This window comes from Molossus molossus, unplaced genomic scaffold (genome assembly GCF_014108415.1).
Source record: "Molossus molossus isolate mMolMol1 unplaced genomic scaffold, mMolMol1.p scaffold_m16_p_9, whole genome shotgun sequence".
Taxonomy (NCBI): domain Eukaryota; kingdom Metazoa; phylum Chordata; class Mammalia; order Chiroptera; family Molossidae; genus Molossus; species Molossus molossus.
Window position 1 is genome coordinate 89,211,064 of NW_023425403.1, and position 27,456 is coordinate 89,238,519.

General features: G+C 37.8%; 1 pseudogene; it reads left to right on the top strand.

Moving 5' to 3' along the window:
- The first annotated feature begins 542 nt into the window (after positions 1 to 542).
- Positions 543 to 27,456, top strand: part of LOC118622435 — a 36,567-nt pseudogene continuing 9,653 nt past the window's right edge.

Sequence of the window (27,456 nt, forward strand, 5' to 3'; positions counted from 1 at the left end):
CAGGAACCGAACCTGGGACTCTTGTGTCTGCGGGCCCACACTTTTAACTGCTGAGCCAAACTGGCCAGGGCCTTTTTTTTTTTTTTTTTTTTTTTTTTGCTTTTAAGAGGCATGATAATATGGCATCAGCCCATTAGCTGCTTTTAGAATTATACACAATAAAAATGTCTGAGCTCACTGTTTGACTTTAAGAGAGAAATTAAAATTTTTAAATTGCTACCATTTCATATTTATTATTTCTTTTTAGCCTTTACAAGGAAAAAGTATAGGTTGCTCTTTTAAAGGCCTTGTGGCTTGCTCCCAAGTTAGTAGTTTCCAGTTTAGCTTGGATGAATAAATTGGCTGGTTGAGGGTAGCTTTCAGGAGAGAGAGTTACTTTAATGATTATAGAGAACACTGTTCTTGCAGACTCATGCTTTTAAATCATCATGATGGAATTATTATACATAATAATACTTATACAACACTATCTAAAGAAGCAGGGCACAGTTGTATTTCATGCCCAAAACACCCCAGAGCAAGCAGGACCAGCGGATGAACGAATGGTGGAGACTCTCAGAGATGTTTCTCGTCTCTCCACGGAGCAGCCTGCCCAGCGTCCCCAGCCTCCGAATCTCAGCGCATCCGAGGCATCCGTTCGCCTTGACTCCTTGCCCCGTGAGACCTGCGTGCTGTGGCTGCGTCAGCACGCGACCACTCGGTTTGAAATCTCCCATCTTTTCCTTTTCTTTCCATCAAAATGCTGCCCACCATCCCAAAGATAGCTCATTTTTTTAATTCCTCCTCAAATGTGTGAGGCATAGTGGGATTTCATCATACTCACCCTCTCAACGTTGCTGCACTGATGCATCGTTTCCGTATCTCACTGGCACCGCAGGGTGTGCGACGAAGGGGAGAAAAGAACATTATTGCACATCATATTATGTTGCAGAGAGGTACAGTTAGCAAGTGTACAATTGTTGAACAAATAATCCAGAACCTTGGAATACTTAATTACTTCAAGGTACATATTTGTGTGGTGCCCTAGTAAATGTCTAGCACTTCATAGGTGTTCAGTAAATATTAGCGCTCCACGTGCAATCTGAGATGTTGAGTTCAGTTTTAAAATAAGCCAACAAACCAAACAGAGGACTTCTCAGGTGTATTTCGAGTTGGGTCTTCTCTTTTACAGCTTCTATATTTACCACTACGTTACCTGTCATACTGAGGGAATAGCTGTTCAAAACAATGAGGTAAAGATCCATAATTATTATTATGGATCCATATTTATTAAGGATCCATATTAAAGATCCATAATTATTAAGAAATATAAGTTAAAATGTATTTGATGTACTAAAATTATCTTGTGGTGGTGATTTGAAAAATAAATATTCTTATTAATGTGATTTAGAAACTAAGATTTTCAGCATAGAAACAGTTAGGATATTAACAGTTAGGATGTTAAGTAAAACTCCATGCAATCTTTGTGTTGAAAATACAGTCTGAACTCATGATTTATTTATTTTTTATCCAAAAATATTATCTCCTACTTCAGCCTGCTGAACAGCCCTAGAAACAAGACAACGCTGATATCCATGAACATACTTCATGCTCAGCCTGTTCCCCCAATATCATTTCCTAATGAAGTAATAAGAGCTCGATGGTGACGTGGCAGGTTTCAGACAGGCAGGGACGTGGAAGATAAGTCTGAGACAACTTGTCAGTCTTGAACGCAAATAAACTATGAAGAACTTGGGGTTGTGCCAAGGGATATAAAAACTAACCTGCAGAATCTCCCACAGAGATGGGTTACTTGAATGTTAATGATAATAATATCATCATTGATTAAAACATTAAATATATTAAAATCTATGAGTTTGTTATAATGTTTCAAAAAGATGACTTATAACCACTAGAAGTTGTTAGATGTAGATCCCGAGAAGAAAATTATCTACTAAGATGGACTTAGATTCCTTATGGTTAATTGGATCTAAATTCAAAATGGACTCTACTGGCTTTTGACTGATGGGGTCTCGAATGTGCTCCCCAGACCAGGAAGAACCACAGGCTGAACTCCCTGCTCCCACACCAGGCCCACCTCTTCAGACATTCGGGGGCAACCTGCAGGAGCTGAGCTCTGACAGGGCAATCCTATCAACCAGCCAACAGACTGTGACCTGCCTGGACCCATCCAAACTGGACATCCATGTATTCCACGTATAAACCTCATTTCCATGGAACAGGCTGATAGGAAACTATGGGTAGGAAGTGTTTCTGTAATAAATGACCTCTTTTTTGTCTCTGCAGAGCACACTTTTGGTTTCTACTTGAGGCTGTGTCTCCCTGCTTTGCAAACTCTTATCTAAATAAAGCTTCTTCTTCATTCCAGTGCCTTTTGGATTCGGCTCATTATTCTAAAAACTGAAAATTAAAGTGAGAGAATCTAGTATATATATCACTTCTCTCGTATGAATCACATGTATTTCTGGTTAACCAGAGTTGGTGAAGCAAGATTTTTCTTTATGTAAGAATCTTAGTAAATAAATAAGTTTTTGATCTCTAAAGTGGAAACATTTATAATCTACTACATAGTGTCTCACAGTAAAGGCTCAGTAAATGTTAGCTTTTTACGATGACTCTTTTGAAGAGTATAATTTCTCTTTTGGAAGATGCTATAGAAAGAATACACATGCTATTGAAACTATAATTAAAATTTATTTTCTTAACTATACAATGTTCGATTTCAATTTACAACATTCGCTATCCTAAACCAATTTTTTTGTCAAATATGGCATTCCATCTGCCATTTCTTAAGGTTCAAGATGAGTCAGTAAGAAAAATGTATTAAATAATGGTTCCAAGTTCAGGCAAAAAATGTAACCCTTTGTATGCCAACATATGCACTCAGTTTGGGGAGTGAGTTCAATGTGAGTGAGTGATATGATATGACTACCGTAAAAACCTTTGCAAACTTAGGTTGCATTAAATAAAAAAGTCAAGCTCCAAGTATGGGGTGATACTTGATCAGACCACTGTCAAGTATCGTTTCCGGTTCTGCATCTTTCAAAAGACAACGTCAGGGCAGAGTGTATCTCCATGGTTGTGACTAGGATACTGAAGGGACCCAAACTTCTGTCACATGAGTTGTCATAGAAAAACGGGATTTTTGGCCCAGAGAAAACAGTAATTGGGCTGGACACGGGCTAAATGTTGCCAACATTTTGAGATGCAGCTCATAGTCACTTTTAAAAATCATAATTAGAACATATTGTCCACAATGTTTTATAATCTACTTTCCCTCTTAACTCATTCAATGAATTCATACTCTTGGTAATATTCATATTAATAAGCTCTTTCTCCCTCATTATTTAATAGGTATATTTAGCCTTTCATTTTAAAAAAATATTTGCTAATTTTACTGATTCATATCTTACTATTTACAGATAATATGTAACTTGTAGAACAGATGATAGAATCAGTTAGATCTTTATTGAGAACAAACTAATGTTTTTAAAGCTTTTTCACTGATTTAGAAAATACACCATGTGTATGTCGTGGTGCGGGAGAGTCATTATGGAAATACAAACCTGGATGGAGCCGTTGTTACCACTGCGGAATCCGATTGGCATTGGTTTAGAATTCTGTCAGTCCATTTAAAGACGATATAAAAGAGAAATTTTGGATATAATACTCTTTGCGCTTTTACACCATATATTTTGCTGATTTAAATACCACAGACGGAGAAAAGTAAAAGAGAAGTGTCTTTGAGGCACCGTGTCTTTGAGGCACCGTGTCTAGAGTGTCTTAACCTAGTGTCTTAACACTTTAATTAGTTGAGATGTTTCTCTCACTTTCTCAAAGTTAACATTGTCAAATCCTTTATGAGGATTTATTTTATTTTTATTTTTTAATTAATTTTTTTCTTGAATTTATCGGGGTGACATTAGTTAATGAAATTATATAGGTTGTATATAGTCTACAATACATCATCCGTAGATTGTATGGTGTGTTTACCACCCTATGGCAAGTCCCTTCCATTTATCCCCCCCCCTTTATCTTCCTCTATCCCTCCATCTTTCTGACAATCACTATACAGTTGTGTGTCCATGAATCATTTTTTTTTTTCTCAATCCTTTCACCCTTCTCACCCAGCCCCCAAATCCCTCCCCTCTGACAGCTGTCAGTCTGTTCTCTATCCAAGAGTCTGTCTCGCCTTTGTTAGTTTATTTTGTCCATTAGATTCCACATATAAGTGAAATCACATGGTATTTGTCTTTCTCTGACTGGCTTATTTCACTTAGCATAATGCTTTCCAGGTCCATCCATGCTGTCGCAAAAGGTAAGATTTCCTTTTTTACGGATGAATAGTATTCCATGTATAAATGTACCACAGCTTTTTTATCCTCTCATCTACTGATGGGCACTTGATCTGCTGCTAAATCTTGACTATTATAAATAAACATAGGGTTGCATATATTCTTTCTAATAAGTGTTCTGGGTTTCTTTGGATATATTCCCAGAACTAGAATGCTTGGGTCATAAGGCAGTCCTATTTTTAATTTTTTTGAGTTAACACCATACTGCTTTCCACAGTGATTGTACCAATCTGCATTCCCACCAACAGTGCACAAGGGTTCCTTTTTCTCCACATCTTCTCCAACACTTGTTGTTTGTTGATTTATTGACAATAACCATTCTGACAGGTGTGAGGTGAAATTGCGCATCATTTCATACATCCATTCACCATCCATAACTCCTCTTTGTAGAAGTGTTTATTCAGGCCTTTCTCCCCTTTTTAAATTGGATTGTTTGTATTTTGGGGTATTGAGTTTTATAAGTTCTTTATAAATTTTGGATATTAAGCCCTGATCAGATGTATTGACCAATGTGTTCTCCCACTCAGCAGGTTGTCTTTTCATTCCATTGATGGTTTCCTTTGCTGTGCAAAAACTTTTTAGTTTCATGAAGTACCATTTGTTTATTTTTTTCTTTTGTTTCCCTTGCCTGAGGCAATATATCAAAAAATATATTGCTCTGAGAAATGTCTGAGATTTTACTGACTACATTTTCTTCTAGGACCCCGAATAGCCACAGCAGTCTTGAGAAAGAAGAACAAAGTTGGAGGAATCACTTTACCTGATATCAAACTATACTAAAAGGCCACTGTAATCAAAACAGCATGATACTGGCATAAGACAGATATATAGATCAATGGAACAGAATAGAGAGCTCAGAAATAAACCCACGCCTAATGGTCAATTAATATTTGACAGAAAGGCAAAAACAGAATAGTCTATTCAATAAATGGTGTTTGGAACATTGGACAGATATGTGCAAAAAAATAAAATGAAACTAAACCATCTTCTTACATCATACACAAGAATAAACTCAAAATGGATTAAAGACTTAAATGTTAAACTCAAGACCATAAAAATCAAGAAAACATAGACAGTAAAATCTTGGCTTCCATTTTTTCAGTCACTCCACTCTGTTGTCTGCCATATTAAATAGTGCTGCATTTTCAATGCAGATTCAAAGAATGCTACAGTTCAAGGACCTGTATTCTTTGAAATTATTTGCCTAAATGGTAATGTATTAGCAATTACAATAGTTCCTATCACAGAATATACATTTCCCTTAGGTATATGGGATATTAAACCATGTTATTGTGGTTCTTTATTTATTGGCAACACAGTGCTTTTCCATTTTGCTATGTAGATTATTTGTAAGATATTCCTGGTTAAAACAGCCATAATTATACTAAACTGTACCTGAAATTAGAGCATCTGGGAAACATCCTAATGAAAGCTCAAACTCCCTTTGTTCAAGAAAATTATCACTCTCTGAGGCCTAATAAGCATGGTTAAGGATACTTCTGATATCAAACTCTGAAAAATACCCTGTACCATCAGCTAGATGAATATTGTAATTCTAAGGGAAGAAATAAGGAATATTTGAAAGTGAATAAAAGAGAGGCTATTTTTAGTGATGTAAAGAATAAAAAATAGGCCCTGGCCAGTTTGGCTCAGCGGTTAGAGCGTCGGCCTGCGGTCTGGAGAGACCCGGGTTCGGTTCCCGCTAAGGGCACGTACTTCGGTTGCAGTTTGTCCCCGGCCCTGGTTGGTCGTGCGGGTGGCAGCCACTCGATGTGTCCCTTCACGTCGATGTTTCTCTCTCTCTCTCCCTTCCTCTCTCTCCCTCCCCTCTATCTGTACAAAAAATGGAAAAATATCCTCGGGTGAGGATAAAAAAAAAAAAAAAAAAAAGAATAAAAAATAGGCATAGGTTTTCTGAAAATGATTTTGCTACAGATGTAATTAGGAAAGATATAAAGTGTGTCATTGGGAAAAATTATATTAGAATTATAGTTAAACTACATAATTATGCATAACCCATATAGGAATGATAAAAACAAAGCGAAATTGCTTAAATTTATCCTAAATATGCAATAAATTTATGATTAATATATAATATATTTAGAGAAATGTTATAATTTCAATTTTTAATAAAGATTTTCTTTTGTATTCCTATAAAGTCCACTTGTTATATTTTCAAGAAATTTGTTACAGCTTTCTTTTTAAAAGGATGAAACAATTTACATAAATTTTCAATATATAAAACTCCTTAAAAGCATGGTTCAATCAAAGTATTTATAATTGAACACAAAAGCATATTTCTTAGGGCTTTTTAAGCTTGTTTACTTTTATTAGAGCTAACTAAAGTATTTTATTTTCTAGAAAATTTTTTCTTTTTTAAGTTTTGGCTTTTATAAATATTCACATGTTTTGGGTTAAAAATCATAAGCAGCCCTGGCCGGTATGGCTCAGCGGTTAGAGCGCTGGCCCGCGGTCCAGAGAGACCGGAGTTCAGTGCCCGCTAAGGGCACGTACCTCGGTTGCAGTTTGTCCCCGGCCCCGGTTGGGGTTGTTCAGGAGGCAGCCACTCGATGTGTCCCTTTCACGTCGATGTTTCTCTCTCTCCTTCTCTTCCTCTCTCTCCCTCCCACTCTATTCGAACAAAAATGGAAAAATGTCCTCGGGTGAGAATAAACAAAAATCATAAGCATAGATTTTGGAAGTAGTCCTGGAACAACTAATTTTCACATTCCTTTATAAATGATAAATGAATTGTCTGTTATTTGGTATCATCCTTTGTCAATCAAATAATCCCATGCCAAACTACCCATATAAAACCCATTTTAAAATTGTAAAATCATCTTTACCTATTTTAAACAAGAATCTCTATGTAAGTTCTCTTCATGGTAAACAAACATTTATTTATTATTTTTATTATTATTTTTTTAATCCTCACCTGAGGATATTTTTCCATTTATCTCAGATAGAGTGGGAGAGGGGTGAGGGAAGACAGAGACATTGACGTGACAGAGACACATTGACTGGTTGCCTTCCACATGACCCTGACCAGGGCAGGTGACCAAACCTCAACCAAGGTACATGCCCTTGACCAGAATTGAACCCGACACTTTTTGGTCCTCAGGCCGACGTTCTAACTGCTGAGCCAAACCAGCCAGGGAAGCAAACATTTACTTTGATTCAGAAATCATGATGTAGATTTTTCAGTACTTCTAAGCTGTGGCCTTGCAGAGAAATTGAGGCATTTTAAATGTGTAGCTCTACACTAACTATAACCATTGAACTTGGTTCTGAAGGCTGCGTTGGACTTGACTCCTGAATGTAGGAGAGCTTTCAGCAGAGAAAACAGTATGTGAAAAAACAATGCTTACAGAAGAGTCAGAATTTTGTTTTGTTTGGAATCTAGGGCTTATTGTTAAACAGAAAAGGAAAAAAATGAGGGTGAACAAGCAGGTTGGGACAAATTTTTAAGTGTTTCTGTTTATGTGTGAAATGAATTTTGTGTCCATGGAAAGTTTTTCCGTTTTCTTTCTTTTCAGTGAGATATCACATGCCCAGTGTTTACTCAAAGGTAACTCAAACAATAGTACTAACAGTAAGATTAGAGCTAAGAGAGACTAAAGATGAGAATGTTGGGAGATACCGATAGGAATAATGGCTGATTATCTCATCCACCCATTCATTCGGCATTTACCAGAGAAGCTCTAATGCATGCCAGGTAGCTACCAGCTGGTGGAGCTACAAAGGGAAATAAACAGAAACATTTCAAAGTCTGATAGGTGGAAACTATCATGAGAACTTCACTGCTCCTCAGTGCACCTCAAATCTCACCCCTTCTTTGAGGCTTCCCGCCCCTGTTTGAAATTAATTGCTCCTTATTTTGTGTTTCCACAGAACTCGATCTATTGTGGAATGTGTTATGTTGTAGTTAACTCTCTTCCCAACGAAATTGATCTGCTGGAGAGAAAGAATTACATTGCATTTATTTTTGCAACTACCTAACACAGAGACTGTAGAACATGAAGATTGCTTATTTGCTATCAGCTCACTGTTTTTGGCTATAACCCACACCAGTCAGGTTCTGTTTACACTGTAGCAAAATGAAAGTCAACAAACAGGACATACAAATGGCCAAGAGACATATGAAAAAAATGCTCAACATCACTAATCATCAGAGAGATGCAAATTAAAACAACAATGAGGTATCACCTCACACCTGTCAGAATGGCCACCATCAACAAATCATCAAATAACAAGTGTTGGAGAGGGTGTGGAGAAAAGGGGACTCTAGTACACTGCCGGTGGGAATGCAGACTGGTGCAGCCACTATGGAAAACAATATGGTGTTACCTCAAAAAATTAAAAATTGAACTTCCATTTGACCCAGTGATTCTACTTCTAGGAATATACCCTAAGAAGCCTGAAACACCAATCGGAAAGAATGTATGTACCCCCATGTTTGTAGCAGCACAATTCACGATAACTAAGATCTGGAAACAGCCCAAGTGTCCATCAGTAGATGAATGGATAAAAAAGCAGTGGTACATATACACAATGGAGTACTATGCAGCTGTAAGAAAGAAAGATCTCTTATCCTTTGAGATGACATGGAGGAGCCTGGAAAGTATTATCCTAAGCGAAACAAGCCAAGCAGAAAAAGACAAATACCACATGATCTCACTTATTTGTGGAATATAATGAACATAACAGTCTGAGGAATAGGATAGACCCAGAGACGTGGAAGTAGGGTACAGACTGACAATCCTCAGAAGAGAGGGTGGTGGGAGGAGGGAAGAGATAAACCACAGAACTTATATGCATGTACACATAACCAATGGACACGGACAAAAAAGCCAGGGACGGGGTAGGGGGGATGGGGAGAAGGGTGTCAATGGAGAACAAAAGAAGAAATATCTGTAACAAAAAATAAAATAATTTAAAAAAAGTAAAAGGGGTTGTATTTACTTTAGCCTATGGTACAATTATTTTTGCAACACCAATAATCTTTTTAATAATTGTTACTTATCTTATATTTTAATGGTACTATAGTCAGGACATCACAGAGACATTATAAAATAGTATTAGCAATAAATACTCGTTACAATTACTTTAAATTTTCTGATACCATGATGATATGCTACAACTGATATTTCACAATGCTCTGTCTTAATAGATCCGCGTCTTTGTCATTTTCTGAGTCAATTACTCTTGATCGACAACAGAATGTTATTCTACTGTTCTTGAGATGTAAGTGGGATAGTCAATGATTAGAAGGGACAATTGCTAATTTTTTTAAAAAATGGAAAAGATGGGGGAAAATGGTTTGAGAGAACCAGGAAGGTTTTATAAGGCTAAAGGCTCTGCACCTGTGCACCATGATTTAGTCCTGTCCTGTCTTTGAAATCTAGTTAGACTAAGAGTGACCAAAATGTTTTCCCGAGATAGCACCTTTGTTGTCTGGTTGCATGAGTCTTCTTATAAGTCTGTCTAAAATCATGTGATCTCAATATAGTTGAGAAAATATTCTAAACAATTAAATTGGGGTTTCAGAATAAAGATTTATTTAATAAATTTATTATATGTAGCAATGTTGTAGTGCCTAAGGACACTAATATCAAAAAAAGACTAATACAAAATGGTGATTGATATATTTGAAGGCTAGTAGTGTACTTTAATTGTTGTACTAAAGCATGGAATAATGCTTGTGCCTTTTCACTTGCTTTTCTGATTTAAAACAAATAATATTAAAATATACTAAATAGTCAGTGTTGCTCAGTGGTTGAGCGTTGACCCATGCACCAAGAGATTGCCAGTTTGCCTGGGCCAGTTTGGCTCAGCGGTTGGAGTATCAGCCTGCAGACCAGAGAGTCCCAGGTTTGGTTCACGCTAGGGGCACGTACCAAAAAAAAAAATTAAAAAAAAAAGATTGCCAGTTTGATTTCTGGTCAGGGCACATGCCCAGGTTGTGGGCCCAATCCCCAATGGGGGGCATTCAGGAGGCAGCCAGTCAATGTTCTCTCTCATCAATATTTTAACTCTCTCTCCCTCCTCTCCCCTTCCTCTCTCTCTAAAAATCAATAAAGAAAATTAAAAAATATATATACTAAATGGGACAGTGATTTAATTTCAAAGATGTTAAATTTCTTCTTCTTCTTCTTCTTCTTCTTCTTCTTCTTCTTCTTCTTCTTCTTCTTCTTCTTCTTCTTCTTCTTCTTCTTCTTCTCCTCCTCCTCCTCCTCCTCCTCTTCCTCCTCCTCCTCCTCCTCCTCCTGCGAGTGGGATTGATCTGGAACTAGGAACAGAAGTAGAGTAATAGTCATTTCTTAAAAATAGAGATTTCAATGTGTGATTATTTTTGCAAGGTGACTTAGTTCGGGATTCCCAGAAGGTGACTCTGCTTCATTACTGAAGTGCTCTCAGGAGAAATTGGACAGAGAAGCAAGACTGATAAGGAGAAAGAAGCCAAGCAAGGCTGCCTTATCGGGCAAAGTTCTTTTGAGGGCAGCAAATCTCCCACAGACAGTGTTAGGTGATGGCTATTGGAAGCAAAAGTATGTCTCAGTTGGGAGAAGGGTGCTTAAAAAATACTTAAAAAGATGCAAGAAGACCTGGGCAGAGTACTGACCATGTCCACTACACAATGCTTCTGAGAAAGTGAATCTCTGTGAAGCATTTTAAAGAAAAGATGGATTCTCTTACGTAAGACAGTTATGAATGAAGAAATTTTTTGAATTTTTGGCCAGTAAGTTAAATTTTGGAGTTACAACAAAAATGAGAATTTGAGCCTGAAGATGTGACTATTCAGTGACTAAAAAAATTAGAATGTTCTGAATGAGAAAGTGGCATTTTGGTGGCAAGAAATAAAAGAGAAATGAGAGAATTACACTTTTATTAGGAAACTGTTTATGGGTAAATGACACTGACAGATTGAGACTGCAAGGCTTAGAAGATGAATAATCCGAATTGGTGAAAGATCAGAAAAGAATGGACCTTTTTGAGAATTGAGTACTTTTTACAAATCTATATGAGGCACAAATTAAAATAATATTAACACGATCTAACTGCCCAATAAAGCCAATATCACATCTAAGGGATGGAGTGTCCTCAAAGAGGTCTCACTCTAAGAAAAGATGCTTGAGAATGACTGACTGTACAGGGTTTTGTGGAAAAGGAAGATGAAGAGAGAGTTGTGTGATATTTTCAGCCAAGTAGAGGTGCTGAGATCTGGCTTCATCACTTAGTTACCACTGGTCACAGAAGATGCAAATTGAAGGCTTGCTATGTTTTCCATGCCATATACACCAAGAAGCATATGGGTTCAAGGAGGAGCAGTCTTGGGAACACCTTGGGGAAGCTTCTCCAGAGCAAGCGTGGGGCTTACATGTGTCTGTTCTACGTAAAGCAGCATCATGGGAGTAATGAGTAATAGTAGATGAGGTGGATTGTAGGTCTTGACAAACACTTTGGACAAAGAATATTTGAAAATGTATCTTAGACTAGCAGTGTATTATCCTTACCTTTAAATTACCTTGTGCTCTATAACTGAATGATACTAGCAAATATCTGTAATTTAAGTGTTTTATTCTAATTTGACATGATTTTTCTGCAAGAGAATTTTTTGAATAAAAAGACTTGTAAAACTGCCACATGGACTCTGGTTTTGCTTTTGGAATACACCATCTCATTAATTAAGAGATTGAAGTTTCAGAGACATGGAAATAGGGAACAGACTGACTTACCTCAGAGGGAAGGGAGGTGGGGGGAAGAATACCAAAGAACTTATACGCATATAGGCATAACCAGTGGACACAGACAACAATGCGGTGAAGGCAGTAGGGGGCAGGGGGCTGTCAATGGGGGAAAATGGGAGGGACATCTGTAATACTTTCAACAAGAAAGCTATATCAAAAATAAAGAGTAAAATCTATGTGTCCCCCCCAAAAAAGAGATTGGTTTCAATACTTCATATGTCTGTCTTCATTGGATTATATAATCAGAACTTTGTCATTACCAAATCGTATGCTATTTTTATTTTCTCAAGATCTACATTTCATAGCCGTCATTTAAATGAAACAATACAGAAGAGAAAAAAAAGCAATTTGGAACATCCCATTCTTAGCTATGTATTGAATAAATCTATTGTGCTACTAGTTTCTGTTTCAATTTATTTTTCCTGGTTTTGGTCATAGTTCAGTAACATTTAGGAGAAAGTGTTATATAGTAGCTAATGTGATATAGGAGACCTATGCCTTACACTGCTGAATTTACTAGAAAAGTTTAGCAAACTTTTAAATAAACCCCTTCCCTTAGAAATGCATTATAAATTCAAATAAGCAAATATAGCATAGAATATTTTTATTTGCACATAACTTTTAGCTTCTGATCATTAGCTTCAGTAATCATAAGCTTAATGAAAAATAAAATATTTATAATATTGAGCAGCTAGCTAATCAAATCATTTTTAGTTGCAAAACCACAAGTTCTTCTGAAACTGCTGAATCCACCCACTAAAAATGGTCCCAAATCTCCATGCTATTAACATAAGCCTTAATGATTTTTATGGATGAATAATAGATTCCATGTGAACGACAAGATGACACAAAACAGAGTTTTAATTGCAATCACCTACGTGAACTTGAAAAGGTTCTAAAGCAGTTTCTATAGCAGAATTTCACTTTCCTTAGCCAAACTGTTTTACTGACACTAATGCTCATATAGCATATCTATGCGTTTGGGTGCTTTCTACTTAAAAAAAACTATATTTTTTAGAGCAGTTGTGGGTTTACAACAGAGTTGAGTGGGTGGTACATAAATTTTCCATGTATGCCCTATTCTTACGCATGCAGAGCCACCTCCATTATTAACATCATTCACCAGAGTGGTACGTTTATTTTTACCACGGATGAACCTAGATTGACACACCATGATCAACCTGAATCTGCAGTTTACCTTAGGGTTCACTCTTGGTGTTGTACATTCTATGGATTTGGACAAATGTATAACGACATATATCCACCATTACAATATACAGAGCATTTTCACTGCACAAAAAGTTTCTGTGCTCTACCTACTCATCTCTCCTCCAACCCTACTTCCCTCAGTTCCGGCAGCCACTGCCCTTCAGTTTTACTGTCTCCATAGTTTTGCCTTTGCCTGAATGTCATATAGGGTGAATTATACCATACATAGCCTTTGAAGATTGGTTTCTTTCACACATGTAACACAAATGTAAATAAACACTTAAGGTTTCTCTTGTTGTTGTTGTTTGTTTCTTTGTCTGTTTTTTCATGGTTTAATAGCTCATTTCTTTTTGGCGCTAAATAATATTCTATTGCCTGGATATACCATGGTTTATTTATCTATTCACCTACTAAAGAATACTTTGGTTACTTCCAAGTTTTGACAATTCTGAATAAAATTGATATAAGTATTTTTATTTTGTGTGTGGACATCAGTTTGCAATTCCTTTGGATAAATACTGAAAAGTGTGATTGCTGGATCATGTGGTAAGAGTATGTTTAGTTTTGTAAAACTGCCAGACTGTCTTCCAAAGTGGCTGCACCATTTTGCATTCTCACCAGCAATGAACAAGAGAGTTCCTGTTGCTCCTCATCCTCACCAGCATGTGGTATTGTCATTGTTACAGATTTTGGTCAGTCTAATAGGTGTGCAGTGGTATCTTATTGTCATTGTAATAACCATTTCCTTGATGGCATGAGATGTGATGAATCTCTTCATACGCCTATTTGCTGCCTGTATATCTTCTTTGGTGAGGTGTCTGTTCAGGTCTTTGCCCATTTTTTAATCTGGTTGTTTTCTTATTGCTGAGTTTTAAGAGTTCTTTGTCTATTTTGAATAATAGTCCTTTATCAGATGTGTCTTTTGCAAATATTCTCTCCTAGTTTATGGGTTGTCTTATTCCCCTGCCAGTGTCATTTACAGAGCAGATTTTTTTTTTATCCTCACCCGAGGACATTTTTCGATATTTTGTTCAGATAGAGTAGGAAGGAGGGAGGGAGGGAGGGAGGGAGAGAGAGAGAGACAGAGAGAGAGAAAGAGAGAGAGAGAGAGAGAGAGAGAGAGAGAGAGAGAAACATCAACGTGAAAAGGACACATTGAGTGGTTGCCACCCGCATGACCCAACCAGGGCCGGGGACACACTGCAACCGAGGTACATGCCCTTAGCGGGAACCGAACCCCAGTCTCTCTGGACTGCAGGCCGACGCTCAGGCCGACGCTCCAATCGCTGAGCCAAACCGGCCAGGGCCAGAGCAGAATTTTTAATTTTAATGAAGTCCAGCTTGTCAATTATTTCTTTCATGGATTGTGACTTCAGTGTTGTATTTTAAAAGACATCACCATACCCAAGGTCATCTGGGCTTTCTTCTACATTATCTTATAGGAGGTTTCTAGTTTTGCATTTTACATTTAGGTCTCTTTGAATTAATTTTTGTGAAGGGTACATGGTCTGTGTCTAGATTTATTTATTTGCATATGGATGTCCTGTTGTTCCAGCATGATTTTTTTTTTTTTTTTGGTAAAAACTATCTTTGCTACATTGTATTGCCTTTACTCCTTTGTCGAAGATCAGTTGACTGTATTTTTATGGCACTATGTCTGGAATTTCTATTTTGTTCTATTGATCTTTCTATTATTTCACCAATACCAGACTGTCTTGGTTACTGTTACTTTATAGTAAGTTTTCATGTCAAGTAGGATCAGTTCTCCAACTTGGTTCTTCTTCAGTATTGTGCTGGCTATTCTGGGTTTTTTGCCTAGTCACATAAATGTTAGAAGCAGCTTGTCAATATCCATAAAATAACTTTCTGGGAGTTTTATGAGGATTGCATTGTGTCTATAGTTCAAGTTGGGAAGAACTAACATCTTTGCAATATTGAGTTTTCCTATCTATGCATATAAAATATCTCTCCATTTATTTAGTTCTTCTTTGATTTGTTTTATCATAGCTTGGTAGCTTTCCTTCTAAAGATCTTACATTGATTTTATTATATTTATGCCTAAGTATTTCATTTTTCAGGTGCTGATGTAAATGGTATTGTGTTTTTAATTTCAAATTCTAATTGGCCATTGTTGGTATATAGGAAAGCAATTGGTTTTTCTTTTTTATATTAACCTTGCAACCTATAACTTTGCTATATTGCTTATTGGTTTCAGGAGATTTTTGTTGATTCTTTTGCATATTCTACCTACATGATCATGCCATATGCAACAGTTTAATGTCTTCTTTCCCAAATTGTATGTTTTTGTTTTCTTGTTTTGTTGCATCATCAAGGACTTCTAATATGATGTTTTAAAGACTGGTAAGAAGGGATATTCTTCTCTGTAGCTGATATTAATAGGAATGCTTAGAGTTTTTCACCATTACTTATGATGCTAGCTATTGTAGGTTCTTGGTTGATAGTCTGTATCAAGTTGAGAAAGATTCCCTCTATTCTTAGTTTACTTAGGGTTTTATCATGAATTTGCGTTGATATTTGTCAAAAGATTTTTATGCATCTATTTATATGATGAGGTGATTTTACTTTTTAAGTCAGTAGATATGGATTACATTTGATTTTCAGATGTTGAACCAGCATGGAATACCTGGAATAAATCTCACTTCATTATGGTGTATAATTCTTTTTTACTTTTCTACATTTTATTTGCAATATTTTTGTTGAGAATTTTGCATCAGTGTTTATGAGACATATTTGTCTGTAGTTTTCTTTTCCTGTGATGTCTTTGTCTGATTTAGATATTAGGGTAATGTTATCCTTATATAATAACAAAGTGATATCCTCTCTTTTATTTCTGGTATTTATAATTGGTATCTTCTCCCTTTTTTTTTTTTTCCATAGTGAGTCTGGCTAGAGATGTATTGATTTAATTGATCTCTTCAAAGAATCAACTTTTTATTTTGTTGTTTTTTTTTTTATTGATTTTCTTTTATCAATTTTATTTATTTATGCTCTAATTTTTTTTTCTTCTGCATACTTTGGATTTAATTTGTTGTTCTTTTTCCAGATTCCTGATGTGGAAACTTAGTGATGAACTATAGATCTTCTTTCCTCTATAAATTCAGTTCCATGAATTTCCCTCTTGGCACTGCTTTCACTGCATCCCACGAATTTTGATCAATTGTGTTTTCGTTTTTATTTAGTTCCAAATGTTTTTTAAATTTCTCTTGAGATTTCCTTTTTAATCCAAGTGCTATTTAAAACTGGATTGTTTAATCTCCACCTTTTGGGGTTTTCCAGTTATTTTTTGTTATTGATTTCTAGTTTAATTTCATTGTGGTCTTACAGAAGACACTTTATTATTTCTGTGCTTTTAAATTTGGTAAGGTGTATTCTAACCCCAGAATGTCATCTATTCTGGTGAACGTTTCATGTGAGCTCGACAAAAATGTGTATTCTTCAGTTGTTAGATGACGTAATCTATAAACTACAATTATTTCCAGTTGATTGATGGTGTTGTTACTTTTAACTATATCCTTACCGATTTTCTGCCTGCTGGATCTATCTGTTTCTGTAAAGAGGTGCTGAAGTCTGCAACTGTCATAGTGGGCTCATCTAACTCTCTGGGCAGGTTCAATCACTTTTTACCTCACATAGTTTGACTCTGTGTTTAGGTTTGTGCACATTAACAACTGTTATGTCTCTTGAAAAACTGACTCCTTTATCATTATGTAATGTCTTTATTTATTTCTGAAAACTCTTTTTACTTTGAAGTCTGCTCTGTCTGAAATTAACATAGCTACTCCTGCTTTTCACAAATTAGTTTTAGTATACTATATTTTTATCTATTTACTTTTAATCTATGTATGTCTTTATATTTAGAGTCGGTTTCTTGCAGACAACATATGACTGAGTCATGTTTTGAGGTCCACTCTGATGGTCTGTTTTTTGATTGGTGCATTCAGACTATTGACATCCAAAGTGATTGTTGATCTAGTTAGATTAATTAATCTATCATGTTTGATGCGATCTTCAATTTGTTGCCATTGTTCTTTGTTCCTAATTTTGTCTTCAGCTCTTTGTGTTTTTTTAAAATTAATTAATTAATTTTTGTTACAGATGTTTCTCCTTTTCCCCCCACTAATTTCCCCCTCCCCCCTCCACACCCTGTCCCCAGCTTTGTTGTCCATGTCCATTGTTCATGCATACATGCATATAAGTTCTGTGGTTTATCTCTCCCACACAACCCCCTCTTCTGGGGATTGTCAGTCTGTACCCCACTTCCACGTCTCTGGGACTATCCCATTCCTCAAACTGTTATGTTCAATTATATTCCACAAATAAGTGAGATCATATGATACTTGTCTTGCTCTGTTTGGCTTGTTTTGCTTAGGATGATACTTTACAGATCCCTCCATGTAGTCTCAAAGAATAAGAGCTCTTTCTTTCTTACAGCTGCATAGTACTCCATTGTGTATATGTACCACAGCTTTGTTATCCATTCGTCTACTGCTGGACATTTGGGCTGTTTCCAGATCTTAGCTATTGTAAATAGGGCTGCTATGAACATGGGGGTACATATATTCTTTCCGATTGGTGTTTCAGGCTTCTTAGGGTATATTCCCAGAAGTGGGATCACTGGGTCAAATGGCAATTCAATTTTTAATTTTTTGAGGTAACACCATATTGTTTTCCATAGTGGCTGCACCAGTCTGCATTCCCACCAGCAGTGTACTAGAGTCCCCTTTTCTCCACACCCTCGCCAACACTTGTTGTTTGATGATTTGTTGATGGTGGTCTTTCTGACAGGTGTGAGGAGATACCTCATTGTTGTTTTAATTTCATCTCTCTGACGATTAGTGATGTTGAGCATTTCTTCACATGTCTCTTAGCCATTTGTATGTGTTGTTTGGAGAGGTGTCTATTTAGTTCTTCTGCCCATTTTTAAATTGGGTTCTTTGTCTTCCTTTTGTTGAGTTGTATGAGTACTCTATATATATTGGAAATTAACCCCTTATCTGATATATCATTGGCAATGATGTTCTCCCATACAGTGGATTGCCTGTCCATTTTGATGACTGTATCTTTTGCTGTGCAGAAGCTCTTTGTGGTTATAATCAAGCATTTTATATTATTCCATTTTTTCTTTTTTGGGAAAACATCAGTTACACTTATTTTTACATTTTTTGTTTTAGTGGTTCTACAGTTTGTAGTATACATTTACAACTACTCTAAGTCCACATTCAAATAACACTACACCATCTCACAGGCAGTGTGAGTACCTTATAATAACAAAATAATTCTAATTCCTGCTTCTATCCTTCGTATCATTGCTGTCACTCTTTTTAATTCTATACAAGCATACATAAGCGTATGTATATATATATATATAAGATGTATACATAAGCATACATAATAAAATAGAATGTTGATATTTTTATTATTTTGAACAATAATAAAACTTTTAAATAAGAATAAGAAAAAATAGCCCTGGCCAGTTTGGCTCAGCAGTTAGAGCATCGGCCTGAGGACCAGAGAGTCCAAGGTTCAGTTCCTGCTAAGGGCACATACTTTGGTTGCAATCTGTCCCAGGCCCCATTGTGGACATGTGGGTGGCAACCACTCGAAGTGTCTCTCTCCTGTCAATGTTTCTCTCTCTCTTCCTCCCTCTCTCCTTCAGCTCTATCTGAAGATAAAGGCAAAAATGTCCTCGAGTGATGATAAAAAAAAAAAGAATAACAAAAATAAAAGTTTTTATTTGAACTTCACTTATTTTTTTTTTGTGCTCTCTCTTAGTTTATGTAGACCCAACTTTTTTTTTTTTAATTTTATTTTTGTTACAGATGTTTCTCCTTTTTCACCCCATTGGCACCCTCCTCCCCATCCCCCCCCCCTCCGCCCCATCACTGACTTTGTTGTCCATGTCCATTGGTCATGCATACATGCATATAAGTTCTGTGGTTTACCTCTCCCCACCACCCACTCTTCTGGGGATAGTCAGTCTCTACCCTACTTCCATGTTTCTGGGTCTACCGTATTCCTCAGACTGTTATGTACATTATATTTCGTATATAAGTGAGATCATGTAGTATTTGTCTTTTTCTGCTTGGCTCATTTCACTTAGGATAATACTTTCCAGGTCCCTCCATGTTGTCTTCCTGGATTTGTATGTCTGTTTCCTTCACCAAGTTAGGGAAGTTTTCTGTCTTTATTGTTTCAAACAGGTTTTCGATTTCTTGTTCTCGCTCTTCTCCTTCTGGCACCCCCAAGATGCGAATGTTGGCATGCTTGAAATTGTCCCAGAGGCTCCTTACACTATCCTTATTTTTTTGGATTCTTTTTTCTTTTTGCTATTCTGAATGGGCATTTTTTGCTTCCTTATATTCCAACTCAATGCTTTGCTCCTTGGATTTCCGTACTCTATTATTGAAGCTGTGTAAATTATTCTTTATTTCAGTTAATGCCTCCTTCAATTCTAACTGTGCATCCATGATTTCTGACTGGTCCTTTTTTATGCTCTTGAGGCCCTCACTAAGTTCACTAAGATTCTCACTAAGTTCATTGAGCATCCTTATAAGCAGTATTTTGAACTCATTATCTGTTAGGTTGCTTATCTCCATTTCGCTTATTTCTTTTCCTGGGGTTTTGTTCTGTTCTTTCATTTGGGACCTGTTTCTTTGTCTCCTCATTTTGGCTGCCTCCCTGTGTTTGTTTCAGTGTATTACTTAACGAGAGGTATGGGGCTAGCTGAGACCAGATGCTGCTCCTTTGATAGAATTTAGGAAAAACCTGAATCAGGATCCAAGTCACGCCAATCCTATGGTTAAGCAAGTGGCAACAGCTTGGATGGGCCTGAAAGTTGGGTGGGGCGGGGCCTCAGGGAGTCACCAGGGCGGGCTTCCAGTGTGAACCAGGTTGCTGGAGTCCCAGATATGGCTTCTGTGTGCCGCCTTAGGGAAGGGCTCACCAAAGGAACAAAGGCCTCTTACATCACGTTTGTCCCAGAGAAAGCCCCCTCTCCAGCCCTCGTTCCAGTGCCAAACAGCTCAGTTCTTCCCTGTATGTCTCTGGCACCCCTGGAGCTGCCTCCCCTCCAAGCTCAGAGGGAGAGAGTCCCATAAGTTCATGCGCGGGCCCTTTAAGGAGTTCCCTGGGGCTCCAGCCGCTTCAGCCTCCCTGAGCCTCAGTTCCTGCTGGTTTTTCCAGCCGGAAGTTATGAGGACTTCTCTTCCTGGCACTGGAACCCTAAGTAGGACACCTGGTATGGGACGGGGACCCCTCAGTCCTCAGGAAGGACCTTCCCACCCAAGGTGTCCTCCTGATTTTTCTTCGCCACACGTGTGTGTGGGACCAGCCCGTTGCGCAGCCGCCGCCACCCCTTGCGCCTCCGCCCCTCCAACCAGTCTGGATGTGGCTGCTGCTTTAATTCCGTAGTTGTAGGACTTCCATTCAGCTTGATTTCAGGTGGTTTTCAATGATGGTTGTTCTGTAGTTTAGTTGTAACTTTGATGTGGTTGTGGCAGGACGCGATACTGCGTTTACCTACGCCGCCATCTTGACCGGAAGTTGATCACGTGGTTTTTATTCTTAATTTTGTTTCCGTGGTGTATCCACATTTATTGATTTGCGAATATTGTACCAGCCTTGCATCCCTGGGATGAATCCCACTTGGTCATAGTGAATAATTTTCTTGATGTATTGCTAGATCCGATTTGCTAGTATTTTGTTTAGGATTTTGGCGTTTATGTTCATCAGGAATATTGGCCTGTAGTTTTCTTTCTTTGTAGTGTCTTTTTCTGGTTTTGGAATTAGAATTATGCTGACCTCATAAAACTAGTTTGGAAGTCTTCCTTCTTGAATTTTTTGAAATAGTTTGAGAATGGGTGTTAGTTCTTTTTTGAATGTTCGGTAAAACTCCTCCGTGAAGCCATCCAGGCCTGGGATTTTGTTTGCTGGGAGAGTCTTGATTACCTCTTCAATTTCCTTAGTTGGTATTGGTCTGTTCAAGTTTTCTATCTCTTCCCGGTCCAGTTTTGGGAGTCTGTGTGTTTCTAGAAATTTGTCCATTTCACCTAGATTGTCGAATTTGTTGCCATATAGTTGTTCATAGTCGCTTTTAACGTTCTTTTGTATTTCTGTCGTGTTAGTTGTTACTTCTCTTCTTTCATTTCTGATTTTGTGTATTTGAGTTCTCTCTCTTTGTTTCTTGGTGAGTCTAGCTAAGGGTCCATCAATCTTGTTTATCTTTTTGAAAAAACAGCTCTTTGTTTCATTCATCCTTTGAATTGTTTTTTTTTGTCTCTGTCATTTATTTCTGCTCTGATCTTTACTATTTCCTTCCTTCTACTTGCACTGCTGTTTCCTCTTTGTTTGCTTTCTAATTCTTTAAGTTGTGAGGTTAGACTGTCAATTAGAAATTTTTCTTGTTTCTTGAGGTAGGCTTGTAGTGTTATGAACTTCTCTCTCAGAACTGCTTTTGCTGCATCCCATAGATTTTGTGTCATTGTGTGTTCATTTTCATTGGTGTCCAGTAAGTTGTTAATTTCTTCCTTGATTTCCACAGTAACCCATTCATTATTTAATAACATGCTATTTAGCCTCCATGTGTTCAAATGTCTTTGCATGTTCTTGTTGCAGTTGATTTCTAGTTTCATGCCATTGTGATCTGAAAGGATGCTTGATATGATTTCAATCTTTTTGAACTTGTAGAGAGTTAGTTTGTGTCCTATCATGTGGTCTATCTTTGAGAATGTCCCATGTGCACTGAGAAGAATGTGAATTCTGTAGTTTTGGGGTTTAATTCTCTATAGATATCTATTAAATCCATTTGGTCTAGTGCTTCATTTAGAGTCTCCGTTTCCTTGCTAATTTTTTGTCTAGAATATCTATTCAGTGGTATCTCCGGGTTGTTGAAGTCCCCTGCTATGATTGTATTGCTGTCGATTTCTCCTTTGAAGTCCTCCCGAAGATTTTTAATATATTTTGGTGCCCCTATATTGGGTTCATATGTGTTTATCAAGGTTATGTCTTCCTGTTGGATAGATCCTTTCAATATTATGTATTGGCCTTCTTTGTCTCTAGTTATGGCCTTCATTTTGAAATTTATTTTATCAGATATGAGTATTGCTACCCCAGCTTTTTTTTAGCTTTCTGTTTGCTTGGAAGATTTTTTTCCATCCCTTCACTTTCAACCTATGTGAGTCTTTTGTTGTGAGGTGGGTCTCTTGTAAACAACATATAGATGAGTCATGCTTTCTTATCTAATCAGCTACTCTGTGTCTTTTTAGGAGCATTCAAACCATTTACATTTAAGGTGATTATTGATATGTACTTATTTATTGCCATTTTTGTTTAGTTTTGATATATTTTTCTTCCTGTTTCTTCTACTAATTACAGCAGTCCTTTTAACAATTCTTGCAGTGCTGGTTTGATGCTAATGTATTCCCTTAGCTTTTTTGTGTCTTGGAAGCTCTTTATTTGACCTTCTATTTGGAATGATAGCTTTGCTGGTTAGAGTAGTCTTGGATTCAGATCCTTGTTTTTCATGACCTTGATTACTTCATGCCATTCCCTTCTGGCCTGTAGTGTTTCTTGTGACAAGTCAGCTGAGAGCCTTCTGGGGTTTCATTTGTAGGTAACCTGTTGCTTATCTCTTGCTGCCGTAGGATTCTCTCTTTGTCTTTAATTTTTGGTATTTTAATTACTGTGTGTCTTGGTGTGGGCCTGTTTGGGTTCTTCTTACTTGGGGCTCTCTGTGCTTCTTGAACTTGAATGCCTTCTTCCTTCACCAAATTAGGGAAGTTTTCTGTCACTTTTTCTTTGAATATATTCTTTAACCCTTGCTCCTTTTCTTCTTCTTCAGGGACTCCTATGATGCGAATATTATTACGTTTCCAGTTGTCCCACAGTTCTCTTAAACTGTCTTCCTGTTTTTTAATAGTTTTTTCCTTTTGGTTTTCTGATTGGTTGATTTTTTCTACCCTGTCTTCTAATTCACTAATTCGGTCCTCAGCTTCCTCTACCCTGCTTTTTAGACCTTCCAGTGTGTTCTTTATTTCTGATATGTCATTTTTGATCTCTTCTTGGTGGTTTTTAATTTCCAATTGGTTTATTTTCAGCATCTCTATGTCCTTACTCATGCTGTTGAGCTTCCTCAAGATCAGGGCTCTGAATTCTAGCTCTGTTAACTTGCCTAACTGCTCCACATTGATCTCATCTTCGGTGATGGTCTCTTGTTCTTTCATTTGGCTTTTGTTTCTGTGTTTCACCATTCTAGCTATCACTGTGGGCTTTGGAGCCTGTCAAGTTTTCCCTGTGGGTGTTGGTGTTGTGCTGTTTGTGGCTCCCTCTCCTGCGTTTAGATGAGCGAGGGAGGACCCACATTAAAAACTACTGTCAAGTCTTACTTTCCTGGTTAAAGTTCCAGGAAAGGTACTGTTATCCTCTAGTTTTTTGCCTGGGGCTAGCAGTCCATGTTACTTGAAGAGTTTTGGGTTGTCAGTTGATTGAAAAGCTCCCTCAGGTGCTCAGCATAAGGGGATTTCTTGAGGATGGGGCAGATGCTGGTTGTTAGTGGGCCTCAATTTGCATTTCAATGACCCACAGGATGGGGTTTGATCTTCGAGGGAGGGCTGCTGCCTCCCCCCAGAGCCCTGAGAAAGAGCAATATGGCCACCGTCCTGCGTGGCCGCAACTCAGAAAAGCTCTGAGCACCCTCCAAATCCCGAGTGTCCCCACACAGTTCCAGTCACGTCCTCCCTCCCTCTGCCGGAGCCTAAGGTGAGTGGCTGTGGCTGTTTCAGCCTCTGTCCCGGCTCTGCGCTGTGGAGCCGCCTGGGAGTGTAACCCGAGGGCGCTGTTCCCAGCTAAGGCCGCTGCCAAGCTGCCGACCATGGGCTCCCAGCCCCCGTCTCGTGCCTTTGCAATCCTACTGGGATCGAGTCAGTGTACCTGGTTATATGGTCCTCGCAAGCTGCTTTTCTGTTGCTTTTTCCCATCGATTTGTCTGTATTATAGTTATAATTCCAGTTTGGTTCTGGGAGATGGTCTGTGTAGCTTCCGTTCACTCTGCTGCCATTTTGGAATCTCTCTAGACCCAATTTTCTGATCTATATTATTTTTCCTCTCTGTAAAGAACTTTATTTATTTATTTATTTATTTATTTAGTTATTTATTTATTTATTTATTTTAATCCTCACCTGAGGACATTTTTGCATTTATCTTTAGATAGAGCAAGAGGGAGAGAGGAAGGAAGAGAGAGAGAGAGAGAGAAACATCAACGTGGGAGAGACACATCAACTGGTTGTCACCCACACGACCCCAACCAGAGCCAGGGACAAAATGCAACCAAGGTACGTGCCCTTAGTGGGAACCAAACCCAGGACTCTCCAGTCCATGGGCTGACCCTCTAACCACTGAGCCAAACCGGCCATGGTTCTCTCTAAAGCACTTTAAATATTTCTTATAAGGCAGGTCTATTGGCAACAAATTCTCTCAATTTATCTGGGAAAAATCTTTATTTCTTCTTTCCTTTTGAAGGATAATTTTGTAGGGTACAGAATTCTAGGTTGGTAGGATTTTCCTTTTTTTATTTTCTCAACACTTTCAGTATTTCACTCTATTCTCTTCTTTTTTTTTTCCTTTCTTTTTTTATCCTCACCCGAGGATATTTTTCCATTTTTTGTACAGATAGAGTGGGAGGGAGAGAGAGAGAGAGAAACATCGACGTGAAGGGACACATCGAGTGGCTGCCACCCGCTCGACCAACCAGGGCCGGGGACAAACTGCAACCGAAGTACGTGCCCTTAGCGGGAACCGAACCGGGGTCTCTCCGGACCGCAGGCCGACGCTCTAACCGCTGTGCCAAACTGGCCAGGGCTCTATTCTCTTCTTGCTTGTGTGGTTTCTGAGGAGAATTCTATATAATTTTTACTTCGTAGTAATTCTCAAAATATTGTTTTAACTCTCACAGTTGTCCACTGTACCTCCAGAAATTCATCAATTATAGTTGAGGTTTTCCTATTCTGGCACTGGTTCCCATGGTGATTTCTACCTGTGAGTCTCTACTCTGGTCAGTGGTAACTCCCTGTATTGACCTGTCTATCTCTCTAGTCTTGGGGGCATCAGTTTTCCCCGTGTCCTCACCTCTCTTAGGGATCCAAGAAGAGTTGTTGATTTCAGCCTGTTCCGCTTTTTACTTTTTGTTAGGACTTTGAAGTTTCTTACATGAAGATTTCTCTTTTTGGATAAATTTATTTTATGCTTTGCTATCTATTAAAAGAATTGATTGAATATAGAAACAAAGTATTACTCATAGTAAAACTGAGGCTTACCCTTGGCATCATTTCTTGCAGTACCATCTAAATAAAGAAATAGAACTTTGGGTTTCTATTGCGCCCCTGATGAGCTCTGTGATTACCCAAATGATTATGAAAATGTAACTAGTGGCAGGAAGAAAATGTAACTACTGCCCCTGATGAACTTTGTGATAGGAGCTCAGGCAAGTTACTTACCCTGTCTAAGCCTTAGTTTTTCCATCTGTAAATTAGGGATAATAATACATGCCTTGAACCATTATTCTGGCAATCAAGTGAAATACACACATACATACGCATTTCAGAGCATCATTACTCAGTATGTTATTGTTATCAGGGCTATTTCATATCTGTAGCATTTTGAAAAATATCATGACTAATCAATTGACTGGAAAGGCATGGTCTAACAGATAACATATAGATCCCTTATATTGACCATGACCATGTCCATTGTGGTTAACATGACTGGCTTCAATGTGTACTATCTTGCATTTTCCTTAGTTAAGATATGGCTTAAAAGTAGGTATCAATTTCTTTGCATTGATAAGCTATAATTTTCCTATAGATTGCACATATAGTAAGTAATATTTTGATATATTAATCGTGAGGCTTTTTTTCCTTCCTCTGCTTCCTGCCACTAGTTACATTTTCCTAATTATTTCGGTAATTGAACTTAGCAGGCTTGTGTCCAGGACATATACTGCTGAGATGTAAGAAGTCATCATTAGCTTTAAACTCCATATTAGGCTTTTTAAAAACTCCATAGTACAAATAATATTCTTGAAATAATAGCTTTCCTTTGCAGAAGACTGGACATTTTTTTTAATCCTCCCCTGAGGATATTTTTTTCATTGATTTTTAGAGAGAATGGAAGGGAGGGAAGAAGTGGGGGGGGGGGCATTAATGTGAGAGAGACACATTGATTGGTTGCCTTCCAGACGCACCCTGACCAGGGCCAGAGATCAATCCTGTGACCCAGGTATGTGCCCTTGACTAGGAATCAAACCCAAGACCCTTTGATCCTGGGCTGATGCTTTAACCACTGAGCGACACTGGCCAAGGCAAGACTGGACATTTTGAGAGAGGAAAAAATGTACTGAGTCCCAAAGCCCTGGGAGCCTCGGAGGACTCATTTATACCCGAAGTCGAAGGGTGAGGGAGAAGGCATGAGTGAAACAGCAAGCCCTCCAGAGGGAAAATTTGGCCAAGATGCAGAAAGTGAGAATTAAATAGGACCAGTAGAGGCCTTGTGATTGGACAAGGAAGTTGACCACATTGACTGGAGAAAACCATGGTCAATACAGTAGGACAAAAGATGATAATTAAGATGAAGAAGAATGTATTACACCTTTGCAGAGGCCGGTGAGGTTAGAAAATAGCACTTGGACCAGGACACCTCCACTGATGACAAAGCAACATGAGGCCCCCAGGAACCTAGACTTCTTCCAAGAAAAAAATGAGGAAAAGAAGGGACATTTTGACCTGAGTGGTTACCTAAAAGAGACAGAATTTTAAACCAACAGCAGGTGAGTGAAAGGCCATTAAGCAGAAGAGCTCATATTATAAGTCAGGTTCTACTATAGAGAAATTTTTAAATCACTTTAATTTTCTCACTTTAGAGTTTGTGACCATGTTGAAATATCATATCCACTAAATACATGGTCAGATTTGAGGATACCTCAAGGGTTAGTTCTTGGTTAATCTGAAAGCCTCCATCATCTGAAATGTCTTTCAAGAACAAGGAAGAAAAAATGTTTTCTCTTTCAAATAATTCTTTTGATTGTCACAAACTGTTAAATAGATTCATTTACTCTCACAGATATTTTAGAAAAC